Below are 24,593 nucleotides of genomic sequence, written 5' to 3'. Positions count from 1 at the left end.
AATACAACTACCACTAAAACAGATTTCAATTGTTTTCTATGCTCCAGATACCAATATCGTAAATTTCTGGCTACAAAATTGCTCTCAATTTTCTGATACAACCGTCAATAAGCTCTTCGCTGGTTGGCTTGCGTGAGAACGTGTCATGCAAATTTTCACAATTGAGTTCGATATCACCGGTTCACAGTAAACACGTTGCACATTTTGTGTTGCCTGGTGTGAATGCGCCTCTATTTGACTTTGTATGTAATCTACTTGCGCACCATAACAGAGCAACTGCACCAGAGTTTGTTTTAATCATACCAAACTTGGCAAGTGTAAACACCCTAAATAGAAAAAAAAATCTAATTTTTATTGTTCAGACACAAGTGTACAGGTCTTGCAAACAGATAATTTTGCCTGCCTAAAATTAAACAAATGTACATGGTTCTCAATGAGTTTAGAAAAGTCAACATGAAACAGAATTCAAAACCCATTTTGGTTCTTCATAATGTGATCTATTTCTAACTGCACCGGAATATTTAACAAGAAAATCACTTGACTGGAATCTTGCAGTGGTTGGTTCTAGAAAAACTGCTGGCATAAACATTTTAAGAGGTTTCCTGATGAAGACTGAAGGTCAAATTCATCTTCAAGAGCATCTCAATGATAATGCATTTTTACATTTATCATTTTTACGCTATTACATTAACATTAACTCGCATTAACTACTGGCAGGATCTTGGAAAGGAGGCATTAGGATTCATAAAATAATTTAATTATGATTAGACTAAACTTTTTTTTTTTCTTTAGAATTACATGCACTGATGACTTCTGTCAGTAATGCACATTATTAAAGTAATAAAAAGCGTCCAATTTTATTTCATGTTGACTTTGAAGGGAAAACCCAGCCCAGCAAGCAATCTGCATAACTGTGGAAGTAAATTGAGGCCCAACAGGACCGTTTTCAGAAAACATGAAAACGTGTGACTAAATAACTGGTTGAGTCCAAATAAGCGACAGGAATCATGTAGTGATTCAATGAGACATTTCACTCCCGCTACTAGACTGCTGAGTTTAACATAGAAATCTGGCAGCACCTGAGGTGTATTAAAATTAGCATGAAAAAAAACATTTACGTGTCAATGACAAATAATGATATCAAAGAATATGTGTGGTATATATGTATGCAAAATTTTGGACCCAACTACACCCTGATATTCAAACGTCTGGCTATGCGTGACTAGCCTTCACATAATAAACCAAAACACAAGGGCCAGATGGATGAACACGTTTATAAACACGCTCTGGCGAACACATCTACAAACGTGCAGCGACATTTAAGCGATAATGTCATAAAGTTTCCCGTGAAGCTGTAATCACTTTACCCTTTAATGATCTGTTTTTGATTTAAAATGATGAACTTGCAGAGTTTCTTTGGAACTGGACCGTACAAATAATCTCGTAAGACAGACCCAAATCGAGTTGATGGGTGGCTGTTACACTTTATAGCTGGAAAATATTCATTAGAGAAAAAGGAGGCAACAGCAGCGAAAGAGAAAAGGACACACGACTGAACACAGTACCGTTTCACAGAGCCGAACCTCATTTCACAACATCAACGTCAACATGGGAAGGGAAAAATCAATAAGCAGGAGCGAGATGAGAGTCTCCACTGTCATCACAAAGACAGAGACAGATGCTGATGTGCGAACAAACCCTGCACGCGCACGCCGGCAACACGCCTGCCATTTACGAATAGAAAAGGACAGATAGAAAGGTTAGTTAACTGCAGTTTTTATCAGATCAATGCCATTTCCAGTTTAGACATTTAGAATGATGATCTGAAATGCTATTGCCAGGTCTGTCACACCTGAACGTGCCTTATCTTTTGTGTGTGATGAGCATACATGTGCATGTGCACTCTCTAATATAACACACAGAATCTGACATGCATAAAAATTGCATTGGATCCTTCCAGACTTTCTCCCGTGATTGTCACAATCTTGTGTTGAAAAATGAACATACCGCTCTATTCTTTTCAGCCTAGCTCTCTTTCTTTCTTATGCTCTATGGTATCTCCCAGCTTCCAATGCAATAGTGCTCAACAGTGACCGTCCTTTTTTTTTTCTAGCAGCCTTGGTTCTGGAAGTATTTTTCCCCACTCATTTTCTCAGTGGGGTTTTCAAACCATTCTTCAATAAAGAATTCTAAGCCAAGATTTCCCAATCTGTTTTGTCTTCTATACACTCACAGCCCCATCAGTAAGTCTTAGAAACTCCTTAATTGACATCAAACCAGAAATGGATTCAGCTAATATTATACTAGATATGATTCAAGAAAAAGATATACAGAAAACAGAAACGGGTTTAAAGAGATACAGCACTTCACCCAAAAATGAAAATTCTATCATCATTTATTCAACCACATTCCATCAGCACTCTTCAAAACATTATGCCGTTTACATCAGGCTTAAACCCTTGAAACAGTTGGCCAGAAGCAATGGTTTTTAGTTTAAAAAAAAAAAAAAAGCGTAAAATATTTTTCTTATTTGGGTTTTTAACTTTCCATCCAATACACCCAGTTGGGAAACATTTTCTAAACCATTAACCAAACCAACCAGCTTCAGGATGAATCACAAAAACACAAACATGTTTGAAGAAGTAAAGTATATGAATAAGGGAAAAGACAAATGTTTAAGATCGTACTATTAGATACTATTGGAAACAATGGTGTAATATAAAACCGCTGATTTACAGTTGCTATTTTTACAATTTAAAACAATATGTATTTAAATCTAGCTAGTTTTTTAGTTGTTTGAAAGCGTATAAAGATACTGATTGTGTCAATCGCAGTACTTCGTATAAGGAGGTGGTAAGTCACTGCTGAGATGTTTTTGGCGCAATAGTATCTTGCAGGATTATGCGTAGTGTAGTTCTTTGCAGAGAATTTGGGACGTTGAAATCAGGCCATGTCTATCTGGAATACTCGATTCTGATCGGATATTTTAACAGATCGCTGAATGTTGTATATTCCGCTATTGTTGCAGTGTTTGTCATTTGTGAACTATACAGTGGACTATTTTTGTGTCAGCTTTAAGATAATACACAGCTAACACAGCAGGCAAGGTTATAAAACAATTTAATATTAAACTAATATGTAACTCCCACTTATTTATTTGGTGAGAAGCTGTGTAGCAAGGGTTAGTTAATAATTATGCTGTTTACATTCAGCTTGAACCCGTAAAACAGTTGGCCAGAAGCAACAGTTTATGGTTAAACAGTTTAAAATAGTAATATTTTTTCTTATTTGGGTGTAGTATCTTTTCACAAAGCAAAATCTAAAACTTGTCATCACATACACCCAGTTGGGAATCACTTTTCTACACCATTAACCAAAGCAGCCAGCTTCAAGATGAATCACAACAACAGAAACTTGTTTGAAGAAATAAAGTATATGAATATAAGGAAAAAGACAAATGTTTAAGATCGTTTTTGAGGGAATAAACTACTGGAAACAGTTATGTAATATTAAAACCACTAATTTTAAGTTAGTAATTGTACAATTAAAAAACGATATATATTTAAATGTAGTCCATTTTTAGTCAATTGAAAACGTACCTATTGCGTCCATCGCAGTAGTTCGTAGGAGGAGGTGGTCGCTGCTGAGGTTTTTTTAGTATAGTATATATTTAGGCGCGATAGTATTCGATTGATTCTTGCAGGATTATGGGTAGTGTAGTTCTTTGCAGCGAATTTGGGACGCTGAAATCAAGCCTCGCTTTTCTGGAATATTCGATTCTGATTGGTCAATTGTGACATTCGGATATTTCGGTCGCTGAATGCACTTTCATGTCTCGAATCATGCCGCTGATTCGCGCATTTCATACAAACACAACGCGCCATATTGTCTTAGTAACCTGGTTATCTCAGAGGACGCCACATTACTTAAATGCTGTTGCATTGATTGTCTTTTGTGGACTATTTTTGTGTCTGCTTTAAGATAATACAGAGCAGATAAGATTATAAAACAATTTAATATCAAACAAATATGTAATTCCCACTTATTTGGCAAGAAGCTGTGTAGCAAGGGTTAATGATAAATTTGCTGTTTACATCAAGCTTGAAACCTTGAAACAGGTGGTCAAAACCCATGGTTTATGGTTAAAAATATATATATTATTCTTATTTAGGTGCAGTATCTTTTCACAAAGCAAAATCTAAAACTTTCCATCCATCCTGTACGCCCATTTAGAAAACATTTTCTAAGCCATTAACCAAACCAACCAGCTTTAACATGAATCGCAACAACAAAAACTTGCTTGAAGAAATAAAGTATATGAATATAAGGGAAAAGGCAAAGGTTTAAGATAATTTTGGAGGAAATAAACTATTGGAAACAATGACGTAGTATAAAACTACTGATTTACAATTAAAATGATACATATTTAAATCTAGCCATTTTTAATCGTTTGAAAGCGTATAAACGTACCTATTGCGTCCATCCTAATATTCCGTGGGAGGAGAGTCGGTGCTGAGGTGTTTTTGGCGCGATAGTTTTCGATTGAATCTCGCAGAATTATGGGAAGTGTAGTTCGATGCAGCAATTTTGACACGTTGAAACCTCCTCTTTATTGAATATTCGATTCTGATTGGTCAATCACGACCGATCGCTGTATGCTGTATATTCTGCTTATTCGCGGCACTTTCATGATTACCTCAGAGGACGCAGTATTGTTATGTGTTATGGACTATTTTTGTGGAAGCTTTAGGATAATACACAGCTAATACAGCAGGTAAGATTATAAAACAATTTAATATGTAATACCCACACACAATTTGGCGAGAAGCTGTGTAGCAAGGGTTACTTATTAATCTTGGATCTTATGGTTGGACTTCATGTTTTTACGGTATTAATAAAATCTTTTTCAAAAAAAGAGAAAATGAATAGGATTTTTACTTTCAGCTGAATAGCTGAGTGGCATGAACTCATACACACCTCCACTTTCAAATATCAACTATTATTCAAGCATGAGAAACCCTGCACTGCATTAACCTGTAGATGAGTCACGCTGAATGAAGTATCAAATACTTGCAGAAGTATTTCTCTTTAATAAAGTGAAAGGACATGTCATACACAAGACACTGAAAGGTGTTTTGTAACAAACTTTAGGTGCTAGCAAACTTGTGGCCATGAAAAACATTTCTGATTGACAGAGAAACTTTCAACAGCCCTTGACATCAGTGTCTCTGAATGCAGTACTTTAATCAAATGGTGTAAACCCACGCTCCTTGACGTAGCATGCAGCTGCTATTGCAGATTCTGCAGATTATTTCTGGCTGTTGTATTGATTCAGGTAATACTGAGTTTTCATAGCAGACATTTTATTGCCCAGAGGTTGCTCTTTCATGGCTCAGGTGATTTATTCAAGTTAGTCTTAGATCCCTTAGGGAGAAATAAGAATAAACACATGAGATGAACCATTTAATTTCACAAATAAACAATTTTTAAGCAGAAAAACTGAAACAGAATTTTCTTGTGAAAAGTACTCCAATAATAGTTTATTTTGCAATGTCATTTATTTATTTTTTCCAGAGCTGTGTTTTTAAGAAACAACAAAAGTTATCACTTATTATGGAAAACACATTATTAATTTACACTTATTAAGTGCTAAATTGCAGGTACATGCTTGCAAAAGTGTAACCTAACTATAAAAAGATTCATTTCTGGGATAAATTAATAAATGAACCTTTTTTACCTCTTTTATCATGCCACAAGTTCACAGATGCTGGTTGTAAAAATAAACTATTATTGCTACTATTTATGTGCATACAGTTTCCTTTAACAATCTCATTTCATATGGTTGTGAAACCAAATTTTCATCTCGACCTTTGTTAGTAAACCTTTTTTTCGCACTGTCAGGATAGTTTAACGTCTGCGTTGACCTAGAACCTTTTTTTAACAGCAAAGCAGCGGGTTCAGATTTCAAGGTGAGACGTCTCATCAGCTCACATCATTCATCAGACGTTCCCGTCCACATTCAGCGGACCCTCACGCTTCACTTCAAACCATCACATCCTCAAGCAAACCCTGGGAAATCTTGTACGAGCAGTGCGTTCGTTCTCTGAACACCTCAAAGCCACACACATGCAAATCAATTTTTCATCCCTCTATCCTGGTCTCTCCTCATGTGAAAGGAAGAGGAAATTGAGGTCACGCTCCATCAGAAACTGATCGGCCTCGGATGCTCCCATTGTGGCTGGGAGAGTAGAGGGAGCAGAACGGGAGAAAGATTGTCGGCCGTCGAGTGTGTTGGGGTCTGTCTCTTATAGAGTCTAAGCGGAGTTGATGCAACCCTGGAGAAACTAGAGTGACCTGTGGAGAGCGATCTCTTCTCGTGAAATCCAGTCTAATGACAGTCAGCTTGACAATAAGATGATGTGACTCATAAAATGGAATGACACAGATAGACTAACAGCGCTGGCTATCAGTCCAGCCTCATGTTTGTCAAGAGGTGGGCGGCTCATGCAGAAGACGATATCGACATACAGCTAACACGGGCCACTGAACCCAAACTGCCTGCCTGCAAAATCAACCTATTGTGTTTTTTAATATAATACATTATGATATACAGTATTTTATTATTTTGTTAATAAAATGTATTAAATAATTATCTTTTTGGTCCACGTTACATTGCTTTAGTATTACAGCACTGCAATATACACTACCAGTCAAAAGTTTTTGAACAGTAATATTTTTAATATTTTTAAAGAAGTCTCTTCTGTTCACCAAGCCTGCATTTATTTGATCCAAGATACACTGAAAGCAGTAATATTGTGAAATATTTTTACTAGTTAAAATAACTGCTTTCTATTTGAATATATTTTAAAATGTAATTTATTCCTGCCATTTCAAAGCTACATTTTTAGCATCATTACTCCGGTCACATGATCCTTCAGAAATCATTTTAATATTCTGATTTGCTGCTCCAAAAACAATCATTATTATTATTATGTGGAAAACAGCTGAGTAGAATTTTTTCAGGTTTCTTTGATGAATAGAAAGTTCAGAAGAACAGCATTTATCTGAAATAGAAATCTTTTGTAACATTATAAATGTCTTTATCATCACTTTTGATCAGTTTAAAGCATGCTTGCTACATAAAAATATTAATTTCTTTAATTTTCATTTTCAATATTTATCAAAGAATCCTGACAAAAAATGTACTCAACTGTTTTAAATACTGATGATGATAATAAAAATAATAAATGTATTTCGAACAGCAAATCATCATTATTAGAATAGAGACTGGGGTAATGATGCTAAAAATTCAGCTTTGATCACAGGAATAAATTATCTTTTAAAAAATATTCAAATAAAAAGCTGTTATTTTAAATAGTAAAAATATTTCACAATATTACTGCATTGGCCTAATTTAGGATCAAATAAATGCAGGCTCGGTGATCAGAGGAGACTTATTTAAAAAAAAAAAATTAAAAATAAATAAAAAATAAAACTTTTGACAGGTAGAGTATAATATTTAATCATTTATTTATTCTCTTCTGTGTCGTTGTATATTATTAGACTGAATGAGAATGACCAAATTTATCTGTGAATTAATATTTAAAAAAAATACATAAATAATAAATAAAAAATAATAAAATGCTGTTTTGCATTCACAAACGTATGAAGTGTTCTTAAAATTGTATTGATTTGAAAGTCAAATTAATAATGATATATATTTTATATTTTTTATATATTTTATTTTTATGATAAGATTTTTAATTATTATTTTTTATACATTTAACCCAACCGCTGGGTCAAAAAACCAGTCGCTGGGTTTGTCCATATTTCACCCAGTACTGGGTTGTTTTTAACCCAGTGTTTTTTAAGAGTGTAATTATTTACTGTAATACAGTAAGAAAATCACCCTTGAGACATATATCCAGATGCATTTTGTTAATGAGAACATGCAGAGGAATGTGCTTAATCATCTTAATAACAATATCACAATATAAAATGGTCCTAAACTAGACTTCAAAGCAAAATATAACATCTTTTTTTTCTTTTAAATACATAGTGAATCATGACCAGCACATATTCATGAGATTTACCCGGTTAGCATTCGATATATCTGGCCTTAGCATACGTTTCCAGTAGGTCCAGGTGAAGTCCAGCTGATCTCGGCCCGGCCCAGCTGGTGCTGCTGATGTAAACCATATGGAGTAGTAGCTGTGTATTCATCACTCATGGACATTTGGATGTAGTATAACCCACTCTACCAGCATCTGTACCCCACAACCACCTGCTCACCAGTTTGGACCAGCGCAGGGTTTCGTTTTGTTTGGCCATGAGCGTGATGAGGCAATACAATAAGCACTTCTGATGTTAACGGTCTACATTTATCAAGGCCTAAAAAGGATCACAGCTTGTTGATTGGACTCTTTTAAGTGAGCGAATATCTTTATCTTCCATCTTCCTTTTTAAGATCGACTACAGTGCAAGCGAATACAGTAACATGAAAGCACAGGCTGTGAAAAGCATTGAACCTACTGAATGATTATGTAACCTACAGAAACAGTAAACAAAGCTTTCACTGGGACAAATCTAAAAAACAACCACTATCTTGCAATGAAGAAATTGTTAGCTATTCCAGTGGGCAGGTCTGGATCTGTTGACTAGAAAAACTGAGAGAGAGATGATTGATCTCTCGCTAACTTGCTGAAAGAGGCAGAGGAGCTTGTGGGAGGAGCCAAACTCTGCTCTAGTAATAAATGAGGGTGCCTGATTACAGCCTTTACAGTTACAACACACACCGCAAGACTGAAATAGAGAGACAAAACACCAGGGCCATAGAGAAGGTCAAGGAATAGTGAAGGGAACAAAGGCAGCTAGAATATATGTGATGTACTCCTGCATTCTCTTTCAGTCATAACAACAACCCCCACCTTTATAGAAAGACTTTCTTTTTCAGTTCCTTTAAAAAACTCTCACAAACACACTCAGACTCAGCAATGAGTAAGGAGATGCCTCACAGGAAAAAAGGCAGAGAGTCTAGCCTGTGTTGGGAGTAAATAACTAAATGTAGCCACAGTAGTACCCCATTTTTCACTATGAGACTTTTGCTCAATACTGCATAACTTTTCGGACCTACTTTGTAAGAATAAACAAGACTAATATTAGAAAAAAAAAAAATATATATTTATCAAAGAATCCTGTATCATAGTTTTAAATTGCAATTATAAATTGGATTGCTATTTTCCACATGTTGGTATGATTCTTTAGGGTCTTTGTGAAATGTCTGCAACATGCACTACTTTGGTTAAAATTCCTCAGTGGTTGTGTAAAACAACACTTTTTTTACCTTGTCAAAAACAGCTCTGTTCACAGTGACTCATTTCAGTGCATGTCTCTTTAAATTCTAATGAGCTACTGCTGACTCCGCCCCTCTCTTACATTTTGTTAATTTGGTAGTGCATTAACATCAAAAACAAAACGAATCCTATGCAAACACAGGACAGTCCATCAGTAGTCGTGGGTGGAGCCTGATGTGAGGGCGAAAATATGCAAACACAGGACAGTTCGTCAGCAGTTGTGGGCGAAGCCTGAGCTGAGAGCGAAAATATGGAAATATGGGACAGTCCATCAGCAGTCGTGGGTGGAACCTAAGGTGAGAGCGAAAATATGCAAACAAGACAGTCCGTCAGCAGTTGTGGGCGGAGCCTGATGTGAGGGTGAAGATATGCAAACACAAGGCAGTCCGTCAGCAGTTGTGGGCGGAGCCTGATGTGAGGGCGAAAATATGCAAACACAAGGCAGTCTGTCAGCAGCTGTGGGCAGAGCCTGATGTGAGGGCGAAAATATGCAAGCATAGGACAGTCCGTCAGCAGTCATGGGTGGAGCCTGAGCTAAAAGCAAAAATATGTAAATACAGGACAGTCCGTCCGCAGTTGTGGCTGGAGCCTGAGCTGAGAGCGAAAATATGTAAATATTGGACAATCCATCTGCAGTTGTGGGCGGAACCTGTGAGAGCGAAAATATGTAAATACGGGACAGTCTGTCAGCAGTTGTGGGTGGAGCCTGAGCTGAGAGCGAAAATATGCAAATATGGGACAGTCCATCAGCAGTCGTGGGTGGAACCTGAGGTGAGAATGAAAATATGCAAACACGGGACAGTCCGTCAGTGGGCGTGGGCAGAGCCTGAGCTAAGAGCGAAAATATGTACATTTCGGACAATCCATCTGCCGTTGTGGGCAGAGCCTGATGTGAGAGCAAAAATATGTAAACACGGGACAGTCCGTCAGTGGGCTTGGGCGGAGCCTGAGCTGAGAGCAAAAATATGCAAATACGGGACAGTCCATCAGAGGTTGTGGGCAGGGCCTGAGCAGTATGACATCATACTGTTCAGAAAATCAAAACAGCTTAACCGAGACTGTTTAGGTTTCGGGGATTAAAAAAAAATGAGTGAATGGATTTTTAATATTGCTAAAACACATTTATATGCTAAGTGAATTTTGCATCCAACGTCCCCTTAAATATATATTTCTTATATCCATATCAGCATTAAATCAGCCATCTGTCGCCCTTCCTTCGGCACTGGCATCAATATTGATCGACCACTAGTTTGATCCAGGAACTCAAACAAAGTATGTAAGCAAACGTGTAGTTGCGCAACAGTACATGTGTGACAGGCCAACTGTTTATCAGTACAAGGGTATGACAGTATGCGAGAGCAGCTTTGTCACAGAATAACTCTAATAGTTTAGGAGCTGTCTTAAAGTCGACAGCTCTTGTAGCTGATGGAGCGCAGCTCTCCCTGATGTTGACATGCTGAGAGATCTGCACTTAATAGAGTTCTGAAAGGTGCTGGTCTGCCCTTAATAAATAACACACAGCCACATAAGATGACTCTGATTGTGTACGTGCGAAAAAGAACGGGGAGTAAGACAAATCCGACTCGCCTCACTGTAATGCTGGGGTTTCAATCATATGCATTAATGAAGATTTTATGCGGGCTGATATGATAAACAGAGAGGGATAAATATATTGGGAAAGCTTGCGCATCCCAAGCGAGACAAATAGTGGGGTAAAACTACATCAGTGGGATGCGGGACACGGTGCCGCTGAAATAGGCTGTGAAATTGATTCCATGAAGTGAATCATGATTTAATCTGCCACAGACAACGAGGTATAAATATTTCCCAGTAAGAAATAAACGTTAACGCTTACGGCATGCAACATAGAAACACGCATTCTCAAGGCTGCACTTGAACATGTGAGTGCAAATGTTTACTACTTAATGCTGGAATTTACTTTTGAAATAGTTGTATTGCTTTAAAGGTGCATTAAGTACTTTTTTTCATGTTAAGACTTCACACCACATTAAAAGACTTCACACCTTTTGATACATACATATTTATACTGTATGTGTAAATTTTGTTAAATATACTTTAAACAAGACAGCACTTTTCACTAGATGAATACCAGGAAGAATTATATTCTCATTATTAAATTTTCATAATTAATATACACTAATATTAACCCTCAAATTATTAAACTGCAATACTTATTTACCCACACACGTTTCCTTAGCTATCTAAATGGGGACATTACATAAACATATATTGTTTTTATATACAGGTATACCATTTATAACCTAACCCTAACAGAAGATTTTCAGAATTTTTACAATTTAAGAATTTTTTTTTTTTTTTTTTAAGAAGTCTTTTCTGCTCATCAAGGCTGTGTTTATTTGATTAAACCTTGAGGGAAAAAAAAACAGTAATATTGTGAAATATTGCAATTTAAAATTGTGGTTTTCTATTCCATTGTACTTTAAAATAGAATTTATTCCTGTGATGCAAAGCAGAATTATCAGCATCATTACTCCAGTCTTCGGGATCAAATGATCCTTCAGAAATCATTCTAATATGCTGATTTATTATCAATGTTTGAAACAGTTGTGCTGCTTAATTTCTTTCTTTTTTTCAGGATTCTTTGATAAATAAAACGTTAAAAAGAACTGTATTTATTTAAAATAGAAATATTTTGTTACAATATACACTTCCGTTCAAAGTTTGAGGTCGGTAATTTTTTTCTTTGAAAGAAATTATAATTTTTTTTTCAGCAAGGATGTGTTAAATTGATTTAAAAGTTTTAATTATACATTTTTATTACAAAAGAATACAAAAAGATCCAAAACCACAGGACCAATCACTGGTTTCAAAATAATATTAAAGCAAATATTAAGCAAAATAATAATTGTAAAAATATATATTTTTTTATTACTTATTAAAATTAATTAATTAATTAATTAACTGATTTTTCTAAATTGCAATAAATCTATTGGTATTCAAAATTCAGCAGTTTGTTTGCATCTTCACTTTTGCATCTTTTTCATAATCACAAGTTTATTCATATTGTTGAATCATTGTGAATATTATATTATATTATATTATGGCTGCACAATTACTGTATTTGTATTTTTTTTTTTCAGGTTATCTTAAGGATTTTTCTCAATTATTTTATTTTAATTTTAGTATAACTTAATAATACCATATTTTTATTTATTTATTTATTTATTGTTTAGTTTAAGAAGATACCAAACCTATTGAGACTTAATGCTATAAAAAAGCAATAAAAGTTTTCCGAAAGAGTGTTTTCAGCCTGTTTATTTTCATATAAAAAATAAGGCATGCAGTTGCTTCAAACAATGGTATAAAGCTATTCAAAACATCATTCAATGTAAATTGTCACAACCATAATTAATAATCGCAATTATATTAATTACATTATATTATATTTTTCGTAATTAACATATTACGAAGCTCTAGTTTGTAATAAGTTAACCATTGGTGAAAACAGCGTGTGAATACTGTAGCCTTATTCTATGGAATCCAATAACCTGAAACTTTTCCTTTACTATAACACTACATCTGTACCAGTAAGAGTCATTACGAAGTCCTAGACTGCTGTTGAATCAGCCAGAAACTTACTTAGCGCACCTTTAAATTAAATGTACTTTTTGCTCTTAATTGCTGACTTCTCCCCAGCCCGTGTGTATGTTTGGTCATAAAAAATGTTCCCCAGTTGGAACTCAGTGAGCAGCAATCCCAGCTGGACCTACTTGTCAGAGTAAAAAGTAAATGAGGTCTGCAAAGCAAAAACTTAAACAGTAGCCAGCCAGACTTTCTGTGCCATCTCGCTGATATTAATTAGTCTTTCGAATGTCATCGTGAATTTAATGGGAGGGAAACCAGGCAATTAGTGCAAAGTCCAATTTTAAAGTGCAAACTTGGACACACTTACTCTCAGACGCTTGTGGAGGGCAGACGGATTATTTCCTCTCACGGCGCCCAAACGGGTCTTAAGCGAGCGCTAGGAAGATGCATTCATATTAAAGACTGGACTCGAGAGCTGATTGGCTGAGGGAAGAGAGTCTTCAGCAGCGAGTAAGTGACAGGATCAAACCACAGATCAGACCACACGCTTATTACACCGATGCCCCTCAGAGCCACATCTCTCAGTCCAGCCCATTAACCTGCTGTCAGCCTAAACACACTGTAAAATAACTGTTTTTCTCTGCTAGAATGAGATGGGAAGCCTTTGAGGCTGCGCTTAGAGAAAAAAAGACGGAAGAAAAATAACCTCATAACACAATCATAATCATAAATGACTACATTAATGCAGTACAGTTCAACTGAAGTAGGTTAAAAAACATATTTTGCTTAAACAGAACAAACAAGTTTTGTACTAAAGTCAACATATGCAACCATTTTACTTTAATAATATGATCCATATACACTACCTGTCAAAAGTTTGTGATTGGTAACATTTTGATGTCTTTGAAAGTCTCTTATGCTCACCAAGGCTGCGTTTATTTGATCAAAAATACAGTAAAAACAGTAAAAATGTGAAATATTATTATAATTCAAAACAACCATTTTTTATTGTAATCTATTTTAAAACATAATTTATTCCTGCTATGCAAAGCTGAATTTTCAGCATCATTACTACAGTCTTCAGTGTCTATAATGACAAAATTATTATTATTATTATTTAATTTCATAATATATTAATAGCCTTTTGTGCACAATTAATCGGTGCACGATTTTTGAAAAACAACTAAAAATGGCTTTAATGTAAATTACTTTCTGTTCTAATATGCTGCTTTGCTTGTCAAGAAATATTCCTTTTTTTTAGTGGCTATTATTATTATTATTATTATTATTATTATTATTATCATCATCATCATTATTATTATTTATTTTCTTTCATAATATATTAAGCCTTTTGCACACAATTAATTAGTGCAAAATATTTTAATGACAGCAAAAAATTGCTTTAACCTAAATTACCTTCTATTCTAATATGCTGAATTGCTTCTCAAGAAATATTCCTTTATTATTATTATTATTATTATTATTATTATTATTTTAGTGGCTATTATTATTATTTAATTTACTTTCATAATATATTAATAGCTTTTTGCGCACAATTAATTAGTGCACAATATTTTAAAGACAACAAAAAATTGCTTTAATGTAAATTACTTTCTATTCTAATATGCTGAATTGCTTCTCAAGAAATATTCCATTATTATTATTATTATTATTATTATTATTATTTTAGTAGCTATTATTATTATTTAATTTACTTCCATAATATATTAAGTCTTTTGCGCACAATTAATTAGTGCACAATATTTTAAAGACAACAAAAAAATCACTTTAATCTAAATTACTTTCTATTCTAGCATGCTGATTTGCTGCTCAAGAAACATTCCTTATAATAACAATAATAATAATAATAATAATAATAATAAATAATTTAAAATATTATTATTATTATTATTTTATTAGCTATTATTATTATTATTATTATTATTAAATTTACTTTCATAACATATTAATAGCCTTTTGTGCACAATTAATCAGTGCACAATATTTTAAAGACAAGAAAAATGGCTTTAATCTAAATTACTTTCTATTCTAATATGCTGATTTGCTGCTAAAGAAACTTTGCTTATTATTATTAATGTTGAAAACATCTTACATTTTTAATCTTAAATTTAATGCATTCTTGCTAAATAAAAGTATTAATTTCTTCAAAAAATGTTTTTTGACCTCATACTTTTTACTTTTTAACAGCGTATATGCGTGAAACAGAACAAGAACTTATTTGACTGTTAAAAAAAAAGGTTTTATAGCAGTTTGAAAGGAAAGAGTTAGGAACAACAGCCTGAAAGTTGTTTAAAAATTGATAAGGTAAACAGGGTCAATTTTGATTTCATATTGTCTCGAACTCCTTCCTCTGCTTTGAAGCAGGATGAAAACTTACATAGACCTGATTGACATTAATAATCTCCGATCTGATAATGTCAGCGAGCTCATTCGAATGATTGGCTGATACTCAACATGTCACCAAGGTTAACAAAACAATTTAATTGGGAAAGTTGCTGTAACACATGTCACTGAAGAGGTTGCACATAAGGACTGTATTATAACTCGAATGCTTTAACATAATTGCCACTTAAAAGCTCGGCTAGACTGCCCTTGTTCTTCAGAAATGGGATTGATTGTTCAGAATATGATTATTTAATGAAGAATCCTCCCATTTATCAAATTTACAGCTCTGAAAAGGGAAACAGATTCCTGCGAGCATATAAAAGCCCAGTGCTCATCGCCAAGGGTGAGCTGTTTATCTGCTCAGGGGTACATGAGAGGTTAGTGTCCTTCAGAGAGAGAAGCTTTTATCTAATTCTGCTTGTTATTAAGATATGACCACGCTAGGAAATAAGCTCATTGTGAGCTCAAAAGCATTTATGTCCTTCATCACTGTGAATTTTTGTTGATTAGAATATGAGTCTAGGAAAGCAATGGAGTCTTGTAGCCATTAGAATATCATTTAGAAATCTCACTGTTAAAATGTCTGTGCTAAATGAGGCAACACTGTCAAAGCAGACACTGACCAAGTCTTAATTGTGTGCTTGACTTTTAAAAGTCAACATAAAATTTCAGAATATATTAATAGCCTTTTGTGCAGAATTAATCAGTGCACAATATTTTAAAGACGACAACAACAACAGAAAAGATGAATTGCTAATTACTTTCCATTTCGTCTGATGGCCTTGCAGGTGGAGTATAATCATGTTAACAACATATTTTTTAAAGCTGTAAATAAAACTAAAAAGATTAGTGGATTGTTTTACAAGATTTCAGTTTTTAACTTCAAAATTTCCTGTTCAATTCATAATTGTTTGTGAAATTTACTAGCAATTTCTAAATCAAAACACCAATAAAAGCTATTTAAAAGATACTGATGCATTACACTTAATAGATGCACTCAATAATGCACTCAATTCCCCATTGACAAAAACATATTTTAACCTCCGCAGTGAAAAATAAATATACTAAAATGTATATAAAATGCATTTATGTCATTCTAAGGATTATGCGCTTAATAAAAATACACTGCAATTGTACTTTTGGTATACTAAACTGGTATACATAAAGTCTGCTAAATTAAGCCAACTAATTTTGTACTTGATGCACCTTATTTTTATTTTTAAAACTAAAGATACTTAAGTAGGCCTATATTTGATACAAGTATGCTTCAGGTACACTTTAAATATTGTGCATTTTAGGCTTCATATTAAGAAATGTGCACAAGTAGTATTCCAAATACAGTTTAATTACAATTTGTATATGAGTAGGTCTCGCGCATAACGTCAGTAAATATGGTAATATACTTGAACTATACTTAGTATAAAATAAATGCATTTTAAATATATAACTTTTTTTCAGTAGGGCCTTTACTGTAAATATATGCAGCAATATATATATATATATATATATATATATTATATATACACATACAGTAATATATATATATATATATATATATATTTATATATATATATAGTAACTAAAACAATTTTTGGAAACACATTATTTTAAGGTGTTCATGTTACACATTACCTGTACTTACTATTATAATTATTATTTATACTATACTATTATAATAATTAATTATGCAAGTAACCCTCCCTATCCTAACCCTAATCATATAGTAAGTACAATGTAGTTAATTAAAATGACTCCGTACTTAAATATATAATTACACTGTAATAAGGACACCTTAAAATAAAGTGTAACCCAATTTATTCAAAGTTGAACTAAAACAAAGATTATTAGAAGAAGCTTTATGAGAAAACACTATTAACGTTATTCCACATTCAAATGTGTAATTAAATGTGTTACTTGCTGTTTTTGTAATTTTTTTGTGGTTTTACCTGCAAATTCTGAGTGAAAATTGTTTTAAAAGACTCTTTTATTCCCCAGTGTTTTTACAGAAGTAAAAAGCAAATACATTGTTAACCCCATGTTATTTCAAACCTGTAAAACACAAAACTATCTTGTGTATTTTAGTTGGTACAGTCAAAAATGAATGGGGAATTGCTGAAACACAGTGTTCCTTAAACTATCTTCTGTGTTTCACAGAAAGAATAAAGACAGTCATACAATGCTGTGTGTAAATGATGACATAATGTCCATTCTGGAGTGAACTATGCCTATAGACTAATTAGGTGTTTGCAAACAGTGTTGATGTTTTTTGTGAGTCTATCTGGTGGCAGAAAATGACAGTGTTGAGTTCATATTTGTGACCCTGGACCACAACTAGTCATAAGTAGCATGGGTATATTTGTAGCAATAGCCAAAAATACATTGTATGGGTTAAAATGATCGATTTTTCTTTTATGCCAAAAATCATTAGGATATTAAGTAAAGATCATGTTCCATGAAGATATTTTGTAAATCTCCTACTGTAAATATATCAAAACGTAACTTTTGCTTAGTAGTATGCATCACTAAGAACTTCATTTGGACAAGTTTAAAGGTGATTTTCTCAATATTTTAATTTTTTTGCACCTTCAGATATCAGATTTTCAAATTGGTCAAATATTGTCCTATCCTAACAAACCATACTTCATGGAAAGCTTATTTATTCAGCTTTCTGATGATTATATAAATTTCAATTTCAAAAAATTGACCCTTATGACTGGTTTTGTGCTTCAGGGTCACATTTCAAAATTTTGACTTTATTCTTACAATTCTCATGAGAAAAACCAACTATTTTCTCCTCGGCTCAAAATGATGTTTATATCCCACACTTCTGGCTTTTGCGGAGTTAAATCAAACTATAAAGTCCAAACTAGGAGACAGCATTTGTGAGAAAAAAAAATCAGAATTGTGAGATAAAATAGGTACATGTTATGTAAAATGTTATAGGTTTAAATAGTATTATTTCAGGGATTTTACCTGTTACCATCCACTTGTTACCAGTGTTTTTACAAGTGATGTAACTGTGATGTCTACTCCAAATTGGTCTATAAAATGATCAATCTAACAGTGCAAAAGCTTGAAACAAACCTCACCCCAACATTTCCTGTCACTAACAGACATAAATATTCACAAAAAAAAATGCATATACACTACCATTCAAAAGTGGCATTGGTAAGATATTTTAATGTCAAAAGAAGTCTCTTATGCTTACCATGGATGTATTTATTTGATCAAAATACAGTAAAAACAGCAATATTGTGAAATATTATTACAATTAAAGATAGCTGTTTATTTAGTATATTTTAAAATACCTTCCGTGCAGAAGAATGCAAGTAATTGATGGCAGAATTTTGAAGTGAACTACGCCTCTAAAATGATCAGTCAAAAGTAATTGAAACAACTCAACAGAATCAAACCTCTGTGGTTTCCATCCCAACATTTTCTATGTCACTAACAGGCCCTGTTTTTCCCCCCTCTGTGACAGATCAGAGACTGCAGTTCAAAGGAGTTTTAACTCTGATCCTTTACGTCCTGTTGCTTTGGCAGTGTGAGAATCTGACACCAAGACATTCCTGCAAACTCTTCTGGGTACAGAAGAGCATCTGGCTGTAACGTCTGCAAGGACATGACTGACATCAATAACAATGCGAATCTTAAGCAGATCAGGAAATACAAATGCACCAAAAAAGACAGAGTACAGGCAAGTTAGTCAGCCAACACACACACACATGCACGCAAAGTCCAGCTCTACTAGATGGCGGGCACATGTCCAGCGTAAACAGTCCTTTACTAACGGAAGGATGTTTTATTCATGAGTGCAAAGCCATCTCCACACATGAGCTATTATATTTCTCAACCCTCATTTATAGCTCTCATGTGCGACGCCCAGATAACAGGGGAAAATTGCCTGGAGGGCTGAGACGACACTGCAGGAAGTAACGCCGGCTATCATAACACCCAGCTGGAGGGATGACAGAGAAAGAGACATTTATCAACGCAGCAGAGGCACCTTTCAACACACGCCATGTACATCTCAATGCAGCGGCGCACCTTCACAATCACTACAGCGCCTGACATTAAGACAGAATCTAAGATATTCTGGAGGCTAACTGGAATAGGTGAAGCTTAAGATGAAAAAACAAAGCACAACAGCAGTTATTGCCATGCCCACCCACACACACACACCTTGCTGTGTCACTGATCACTGCTTTTAGGAGCTGTGGAAAAGCATGTGCACAGAATTCTTGCAGTAAAATACATGTTATGAAAGGAAAAAGTTAAAGGGATAGTTCATCCCCAAAAATGTTCACTCACCCTGCTGCCATGACTTATAACCTAAGTGCTTTTGGCCATACAGTTGGGTCTAAAACAGCACTGGAACCCATTTAAATGAATAAATATGGTGTTTTTTGGGGTGTGAACTGTCCCTTTAAGCAGACAGATCTTAAAATAAGCTTTAGATGCTATAAAAGCTTCCTGGCTGTACATAATAGATGGCATGAAAAGTTGTCTGTGCTTGTTTGCAGAGTGCTGAAATGCTATTTATGAACCCAGTCGCTGTCCGTGGTGCTGAAAGGAACAGCATGCTGAATCTCCTTTGAGATTGCAGTTTAACATACTCATTACTCTTTCTTTTCATTCGTGAGATGGGTTTTAAAGCCTTTTATTTAATGTTTTCAATTAGATTCTGCAATTTTTGCCCGCAATAGAATGTGCTCTGTTGGTCTGTAGATACACAGTGAGAATATTTGGCATCCAAACACACATTGAAGATTATATCTAACATACAAATAGAGTAGGAGCTGCTTACCCAGGCATTTGAACAGTAGTAAATGACACATGGGATGAATCTTTTAAACAGGACAGTGAGAGATCTACTTATTGTAAGCTATACAACGACAAAGGTATGATTTACAGAGGTTCCCCTTAGTTTCACATTCACTTGCAATGGAGTTATGCACACAAGCACATCTACAGATGTGTATTTGATGCCAAAGAATACATCAATGACAGATGATCATTTGAGAATCGCCTTGCTTTTATTGCAAACAAACATGTGCTGTAAGGTTTGATTTCTTGTCCTTATATACCTGCAAAGGAGAGTCTGTTCATCTTCGGTGAAAGCAAAGACGCACTGATTGATATTTCCCCCAAAGAAACAATTATTCCCTTCACAGCCACCTTAATTTGCATCATCTACGTGAAAAATGCGCACCTCCAAAAATCACTTCACCTCAAAATCATCTGCAAAAGTATAAGGCATTGAAAAAGGAAAGAAAAACCAGCAAAAATAAACAAACGTGACAGGTAAGCTGCAAGAAAAGTTTCCATTAAAACGTCACCAGGTCTGAAAATGACTTTCGGGTAAAGAAAAGACCAAAATAAAAGCAAATGCTTCGCTCGGTGACATCAAAATGACAAAACTCTCATGAACAACAGCGCAAAATACAAGCAAAGCATATCTACAGCAAAAGTCTATGGCAGAGAACAAAAAAGGAAAAAGGGTTCAAAACAAACATCATCGTACATACGTAAAAATGGAACTGCCAAGGCCATTTAAAAACCAGTTGCATGATTTCACACGACTGCAAGCACGTACTTGGCCAGTGTCACTCAGTACTGAATAGCCCCGATAGGAATCACTGCATACTGAAAACTTGAGGTACGGATGGAAAAACGCCTCAAAACAACACTTTTTCAAATCTCAACGCTCAAAGCCCAGCAAAAGGAGAGAGAAAAAATAAAAAAGAGCAAGTGAAAAGACAAAAAGGGTTACAAAAAGGCCTGGAAACGTACTCACCGAGTGGGAGTAAAATGTTGCGATAAAAATGCGTTATGGCACAAAACACAGTATGGCGAATGAAGCGCGTTCTCTCGGTCTGTGAGCCCTCGCTGCTGTCACGTGACTGCTGCTGCCTTGAGCGGCGGGAAGAGGAGCTGACAGGAGACGCCGTTAGTTAGTCGTTATCATTCCACACTGAGAGCCTTCTGTGATTCTCCCGTTGTATTTTTTACCGTCTCTTTTAAGCTTGCGGAGCTCCCATGATGTCAGACTCAACGTAACGTCTAAAGAGAGCCTCTCAACGCCGTCTTTGTTGCTCTTGCTCTTCGTCTTTTTGTTTTTCTGACGATAAACAAGTAACGTGAGGTGTGTATGTGTATGTGTGTGTGTGATGTGTCTTGGATAATGTCGTTAAGAACGTCATGAAACGTTTATCTGATGCAAATAGCATCGTGCAGCATCAGTACATTCCTCCCGTAACATTTATCACGTCTAAATGAAGGGGCAGCGTTTTAAGCTACACTCACCATTGCTATGTTTTCTCGTCTTTTCTATATGAAAGGGGGGGGAAAGATCATTAAATCAGGTTGAAATGCAAAGAAACGCTAAAAGATACCAGATAATTGGCATTCAGATGCAACAACTATTCCCTCATGTAGCCTAAAACATTTTGTGGTATGATATAGTGAGAAGCTGAACTGTCTAAATCAGTTAAAGTAATGATTAAAGTAGCCTGCATGTATAAAGACAAAATGTCACATAGACTGAATAAGAAAACATTTTGTAAAAGCAATAGCAACGTAGCCACAACAACATATTACTTGTGAATGTACCATATTATTTGCATTCATTTTTAATTTATACGGTTTTATTATTAGCATTTAGCACTGTTATTTTTCTTTGGCTCACCACCTACCAGTTTATTAGCGATCTCATGTCAAAACCACTGCCCACATGGGCAATTTTGGAATTATTTGACCAAAATAGGAGGGATCTTTCAAAATGCATTATTTAGTAATGACCTGAATAAGATGTTTCACACAAAAGACGTTTACATAGACCACAAGAGAAATAACAGTTGAATTTATAAAAATGACCCCGTTCAAAAGTTAACATTACCTAAAATGATCCACAGCTGTGTTTTTTGTTTAGTGATAGTTGTTCATGAGTCCCGTGTTAGTCCTGAACAGTTAAACTGCCAGCCGTTCTTCAGAAAAATCCTTCAGGTTCCACTAATTCTTTGGTTTTTCAGCATTTCTGTGTGTTTGAAGCCTTTCTGACAATGACTGCTTGATTTTGAGATCCATCTTCTCACATTGAGGAAAATTGAGAGACTCATATGCAACTATTACAGTAGGTTCAAACACTCACTGATGCTTCAGAAGGAAACGCATTGCATTAAAAGCCTGGGGGTGAAAACTTTTTGAATTCAAAAATCAGGGTAAATTTAACTTATTTTGTCTTTGGGAAATATGTAAGTATCTTCAGTAGCTTTTGAAGGGCAGTAGTAAATGAAAAAAACATGACATTTAGGCAAAATAAGAAAAATGTACACATCTTCATTCTGTTCAAAAGTTTACACCTCTAAATGCTTCATTTCTATATAAAATGAAAAAAGATGATTAAATCAGAATAAAATGTATACAAAGAAACGTTTAAAAATCCCAGATAATTAGCATTCAGATGCAAAAACAATTCCCTCATGTAGTCTAAAACATTTTGTGGTATGATATAGTGAGAAGCTGAACTGTCAAATCAGTTAAAGTAATGATTAAAGTAGCCTGCATGTATAAAGACAAAATGTTCTTAAAAATCTACATTAGCAACATGCAACATTTACACATAGACTGAGTAAGAAAACAAACATTTTGTACATTTTGTAAAAGCAATAGCAACGTAGCCACAACAACATTGTACTTGTGAATATATCTTAATTTTTTTCCCTCTGTGTACGGTATTATTTGCATTCATTTTTAATTTATACGGTTTTATTATTAGCATTTAGCATTGTTATTTTTCTTTGGCTCACCACCTACCAGTTTAGATCCTAGCTCATTAGCGATCTCATGTCAAAACCACTGCCCACATGGGCAATTTTGGAATTATTTGACCAAAATAGGAGGGATCTTTCAAAATGCATTATTTAGTACTGACCTGAATAAGATATTTCACACTAAAGACATTTACATTTACATAGTCCACAAGAGAAAAGAACAGTTGATTTTATAAAAATGACCCCGTTCAAAAGTTTACATAAGCTTGACTCCTAATACGGTGTTGTTACCTAAAATGATCCACAGCTGTGTTTTTTTTGTTTTTGTTTAGTGATAGTTGTTCATGAGTCCCTTGTTTGTCCTGAACAGTTAAACTGGCCACTGTTCTTCAGAAAAATCCATCAGGTTCCACTAATTCTTTGGTTTTTCAACATTTCTGTGTGTTTGAAGCCTTTCCGACAATGACTGTTTGATCTTGAGATCCATCCTTTCACACTGAGGACAACTGTGGGACTCATATGCAACTATTACAGAAGGTTCAAACACTCACTGATGCTTCAGAAGGAAACACAATGCATTAAAAGCTGAGGGTGAAAACTTTTTGAATTCGAAAATCAGGGTAAATTTAACTTATTTTGTCTTTGGGAAACATGTAAGTATCTTCTGTAGCTTTTGAAGGGCAGTGCACAATGAACAAAATATGATATTTAGGCAAATTAAGAAAAATGTACACATCTTCATTCTGTTCAAAAGTTTACACCTCTAGCTCTTAATGCTTTGTTTCTATATAAAAGGAAGAGATGATTAAATCAGAATAAAATGTATGCAAAGAAACGTTTAAAAATCCCAGATAATTAGCATTCAGTTGCATAAAACACTGTGTTTTGTGGAGAAATAGTGAAATAGAAGCCAAACTGTCTAGCCTACATGTATAAAATATCATTAGATCTGTGACGGATAGATGGATACATAGAGAGACAGATAGACAAAAGGTTCTTAATCTACATTAGCAATATGCAAAATTTACACAGACTGAATAAGAAAACCAACATTTTGTACATTTTGCACATTTTGCAAAAGCAATAGCAACATTAAGCCACAACAATATTGCACTTGTCAATATATGGGAGCTTCATTTTCTTTTTTAATTCATATTCCATTTTATTATTAGCATTGTTTTTTTTTTTTTTAGCTCATCACCCACCAGTTTAGATCCTAGCTCATTGGCGATTTGATGTCAAAACCATTCCCCACATGGAAAGAGAAAAATACACACACTAATATACATACCAAAACAGGAGGGATCATACAAAATGCATGTTTTTTTTAATTTAATACTGACCTGAATAAGACATTTCACATAAAAGACATTTACATACAGTCCACAAAAGAAAATAATAGTTGAATTTATAAAAACGGCCGCGTTCAAAAGTTTCCATACGGTCGATTCTTAATACTGTTTTGTTACCTAAATGATCCACAGCTGTTTTTATG

At 34.5% G+C, this 24,593-nt stretch overlaps 2 protein-coding genes across 5 annotated transcripts in view; one reads left to right on the top strand and one right to left on the bottom strand.

Moving 5' to 3' along the window:
- The window catches only part of LOC127155844 (RNA-binding Raly-like protein), a 176,098-nt gene extending 154,608 nt beyond the window's left edge, over nucleotides 1–21,490 (bottom strand). The window contains exon 1 of one of the 4 annotated variants that reach the window (XM_051098378.1): nucleotides 20,414–21,490. The gene's annotated coding sequence lies outside the window, so the exon portion shown is untranslated. Of the gene's footprint in view, nucleotides 1–4,470; nucleotides 4,490–20,413 lie in introns of those variants that run through there. The other 3 variants (XM_051098375.1, XM_051098374.1, XM_051098377.1) reach the window with 3 other exon arrangements.
- The window catches only part of yme1l1a (YME1-like 1a), a 416,634-nt gene that overhangs the window by 252,475 nt on the left and 139,566 nt on the right, over nucleotides 1–24,593 (top strand). The window lies entirely within an intron of this gene.

Source organism: Labeo rohita, chromosome 24, assembly GCF_022985175.1.
Source record: "Labeo rohita strain BAU-BD-2019 chromosome 24, IGBB_LRoh.1.0, whole genome shotgun sequence".
NCBI classification, from domain to species: Eukaryota; Metazoa; Chordata; class Actinopteri; order Cypriniformes; family Cyprinidae; genus Labeo; species Labeo rohita.
This window is presented reverse-complemented; position numbering and strand designations above follow the sequence as displayed.